Genomic DNA, 4995 nt, shown 5'->3' on the forward strand with positions numbered 1-4995 from the left:
CGCGCAACTCACCTATGCATTACACGGAGACTAGCCGTAGATATGAGACGTGCTGTATTACCACTACACATGTATAAGCAACCCAGCGAAACTCATAGATTAACTTGCTCGGTGAGAATTAGTCGAATCCATAATAGCAACAGTCTAACACTTTATTCTAAGGAGTGTGTAAATTCAGCATGTAACTAACGGTCCTTATCTTGCAAGTCATATACGGAATCCGCTAATACATAACCTATACGTTATAGAACAGTTTATAGTTGTTAAAAACGTTAAAACATTTTAAAGCTGTGCTAGCCAACCACATGACGGAATAAGTTGATGTTCATGACAAGCCTGCAGATGTTGTTGTGGCGCTGCAAGACTAAATGTATGTTCTTTAATATGCACAAGAAAAATAAAGAATTAAAAAAAAAAGAAATAAGTGTCCAAAACTTTAACCGGGCACCATTTATTGAAGGTAGGGAAAAGGGGTATGTCAATCGTGAGACCTCTTTGGCTGGTTTTGGAATGGTGAAGGGAAAGAATGTAATGGTCTATAGATTTGTGGATATCGGCCATTTTAAGGTAGTCTGTGGTTGTGATATTGATGGAGGTAAATTCCTTTGGACGTAAGAATCCATAAAAATCAAGATATATGGCTGTTTTAAGCACCATATTGGTAGTATGTTCTAATGGACCGTATCTAACAGGTCAGATAATGACTGGCATATTTTGTTGTGAATGGGTAGTCTTTTATGGGGTAGGTGTGTGTCTGATTTTTGGATTCCCTTCAGTAGTGTTTTGATCTGGAATGCCGAAAGGAATCCTGTTTTGTTTTTGGTGTTGTATTAACATGTGGTGTTAAATGCCGTTAAATACAGTTTGATAGTGTTGGAAGATAATTTTAAATTAACGTGGCAAAAAGATGTGAACCTCAACATGGTCTCCAAAGCAAAAGTGTCCTGTATATGAAATTCTGCCAAGAACTTAGTGAAAACTTGAACGGCCCTAAAATAGGACTTCCTAGAGCTAACCAAAAGTGCCTGGTGGGAAAGGTTACATGTGTGAGTCAATAGCACGCTTAATCCAGAATCAAGTCCTGAAAAGAAGGGGCAGGGGTGGCCTGACTGGTAGCGGTGGGTAGAGTCTGGAGGAAGGCCTGAAAGTGAAAACGAGATAAGTGACCAGCAGCTATATTCGTGACACCCGGAACGTGAATACAGGTGATGAAAAATTGTCTGGTGGCCGCCACCCAGGTGAGTCTCCTTAAAAACCTCATAATAACCAGCGAGGAAGACTGGCCTTTATTTACTATATGGCAAGATTGGCCTGCCCACTCTGTTCCCCAAACGATAGCAGCGGCCACAATTGGGTACAGTTCAAATAATGCCGATGTAGTGGAGAAGCCAAGAAGAGAACTAACTTCTCTAGGCCATGGGCCCCACATCCATTTGTTACCCCAGACTGCAGCGAAACCAGTGTTGGCCGCCGCATCTGTCCAGAGTGTAAGGGATTTGTCTGTGATTGGGGGTTTGAACATGGCGTTTCTGTTCCAGGAGGTGAGAAAAGTGTGCCACATATGTAAATCGGCCGTTGCGTGTGTGTCTAACGTGGTGCGTGAGTCGTCTGAGGGGAGGTTCGGAAATAAAGAAAGTAACCGTGAGATAAAAGATCTACCTTGGGGAATGAACCTCATTGCTAAATTGAGCGACCCCAGAAGGGATTGAAGTTCCTTTTGGTTACATGAACTTAGCTGTAAGTATAATTCAATACTCGCTAGGGTGCGCCCAATCTTGTCCTGGGGAAGACTTGCCTGCCTGTGAACAGAGTCAAGTTGAATCCCCAAAAAATGTATCACTGTGTCCGGACTTTCCGTTTTCTTAGGGGAGAAATTCAAAAAGAGTCAACATATGTGTCAGGCTGGCAGGGGGAAGTGAGTTGTTTTCTATAGTGAGAAAATCGTCCAAATAGTGAATTACAGTCAGACATCTGCAGACATTAAGTAGTAACGAACACAAGGTTTTGGCGAAAATCTCAAATATTTTGGGGCTGCTTTTAGAGCTCTAGGTGAGTCGGGAAAATAAATAATATAGCCCTCGCCTCTTAATGCCGTGCAGATGCCAAAGTGAAAGGTGAAGGGGAAGTAATTTGAAAGCATTGACAATGTCCGTTTTACTGAGCCATGCTCCTGTCCCAGCAGCCAAAATGGCCCAGATGGCATTGTCAATTGTGGAATATTGCAGTGAAAATTCATCAGAGGGTATGAGGGAATTTAGATTGGGGACTGTGGAGGAATGAGGTGCCAATAAGTCGATGATTAGTCTGTGTTTATGTGATGTCTTACCTGTGACAATCCCAATGGGGTTGGTTCTCCATGCAGAATAAGGAGGGGGATTGAAAGGCCCTAGCATAATTCCCTGTCCTAATTCAATGTTGATAAGATCATCAACCAACTCTGGGTCTGCCATCGCTGTCTGAAAATTATTGCACTCAAGGGTACCGGGCGGCAAGTGGATAATGCCTGTATGAAACCCTGTAGACAACCCTTCGGTGAGAAATCTAACCAAGTGTTGTCATGGGGTGGTGTTGTAGTAAAATAGCAAATAATGTGACATTGATGCAAGTGATGTAAGGTTTAGGGAATAGATTATTAGGGCACATGGTTTTTGCATGTGCCCAAAAACAGAAGGCACAGACGTGTAGCAGTCTACAGGAACTAAACCCACAATATCCTGCATTAAAATTATTACAAATCTGGGATTTGCCCAGAAAAACAATATCTCTACCCAGTTTTTCCTTCAGACCTTTAGTTGGCCTTGCAGAGTTAGGGACTGAGTGGCCATGTTCAACTTCAGATGAATTAGGGCCTAGATTGGTGGAGTGTGCTGTGGATGCACAAATTGCACAAACTGGGGACCTGAGGCCTGCAAAATAGCTCAGTATCTAATCTGCTCCAGTTGATACTGTAGTTAAACTGAGCCAGAGTTGCGGCCACCTTTGAAGAGAAGGAACGATGGTAGTCATAGAAGGCAGAATCATGTATTTATGCCCCAGATCCACAAGCTTGTGCAAGTATGCATCCAACTCTTTCCTTTTCTCAGGATAAATTGAGCAGTACACATCCCTGTATATGCCAAACCTAAAACAAATTTGGGTATGGACAAATTTGTATTTAACCTAGGTTCTCTAGCCCTCAGTACTACTGATATGTCCCCATATGCGTATGTACTGTTCTCAAGGACAACCTGGGAGGCTGTTAGGTGCGAGACTAGGTTAACATCCTTGCCCTCCAGGATATCTTTTTTGAGATTGGTCGGGACCATATGCGCTGGGTTTATATTCTCTGGAATTTGAGATGGGACAAGAGAGTTATCCGGCGTGGCAGGTGGACCACCAAACACTGGAATAGCGGGCCCCGCTGGCATGTTAGATAAACAGACTGCTTACAATTTTCCCAGTCTATCACTAATCAGTCCAATGGAAGACATTAGTGTGGTGAGCATAGCATGAACATCCGGTAACTGGGATCCGCTAGGCCCCTCCCCTGCCCCCAAATTGGCAGTGTTTGTATTAAGAAGTCTGGACCACCACATACGTGTTACACCAACATACCTTACCTATCTGGGCATCAAGTTACCAGCAGACACCACCGCACTCCATAGACTGAATTACACACCCATGATAGAAAAACTCATCTCGGACATGGAGACCTGGGCGGACAAACCCATATCCTGGATAGGGAGAATACATTCAATTAAGATGAATGTTCTACCCCGAATTTTATTCCTTTTTCAAGCTCTACCCACCCCCATCACGAAACATAACCTCATTCCCTTACAACGAGCAATAGACAGATTCATATGGCAAAATAAGAGACACAGGGTAGCCCGTAACATACTGTATCGCCCTAGATTGCAAGGAGGTCTGGGGTTGCCCCACCTACACTTTTATTACATAGCCGCACAAATGGCACAAATAGCCCTATGGCACACCCCCCCAGAGACTAGACGATGGGCAGATCTAGAATCAGCACTAATGAGATCTGATCTCCCACAATTCTATATCTGGACACCGAAGGAGCACAGAGCGCTCCCGAGAACGGCGTGCCCAGCTATTACTAACTCAATCCAGTTATGGGACACCTACGCCATCAAACACGGACTCACCACCACATCCTCCCCCCTCACTCCATTATACCGTAATAAGGCATTCACACCAGGCATGCGACCCTGGGACTTTAAAGGCCTAGAGCATGCCGGACTCCAGAGGGTCTACCAACTTTACGTAGGGGACACGATAGTCACCTTCCCCGACCTACAAGCCAAAGCAACCTTGAAGCCGGCCGACTTCTTTAGATACTTACAACTTAAGCATTACGCGACCCAAGCGACGGTGAAAACAGCCGCCAAAACCAACCCAACCTTCTTTGAGCGCATCTGCCTCACAGAACAATATCAGAGAGGCCTAATCACCCAATTGTACTCCCGCCTCTGTTCCACCACACGGGAATGGGGGACCCTACATTACACAGAGAAATGGGAAACAGACTTGGGGGAAACCCTAGAGGGTATAGACTGGCAGGATATTTGGGAAGCCAATTCCAAAACCTCCATCTGTGTAACGATGCAAGAACAGGCATATAAGACGATGATGAGGTGGTATATTACTCCGGTCCAACTTTATCATATGAAAAGATCACCCACAGATCTCTGTTGGCATAACTGCGGAGAAAAAGGGACTTATGCACACATGTGGTGGTTCTGTCCCACAATCAAAATATTCTGGGAAAGTATCCAGCAGCTTATATCAGGGATTCTACACAGACCGATAGGCCTAAACCCTTGGACCTTCCTCCTGGCCAGACCCCTAGACGACTTACCCAGATCAGAACAACAACTACTCAACAAGATTGCTTTAGCTGCTAGAAAAGCTCTAGCCCAAACTTGGTTGCAGCCTATCCCCCCCCCAATTATCCACAGTGCTCAACAAAATCAAAGAGTGTCATCTCATGGA

This window comes from Pelobates fuscus, chromosome 3 (assembly GCF_036172605.1).
Source record: "Pelobates fuscus isolate aPelFus1 chromosome 3, aPelFus1.pri, whole genome shotgun sequence".
NCBI lineage: Eukaryota > Metazoa > Chordata > Amphibia > Anura > Pelobatidae > Pelobates > Pelobates fuscus.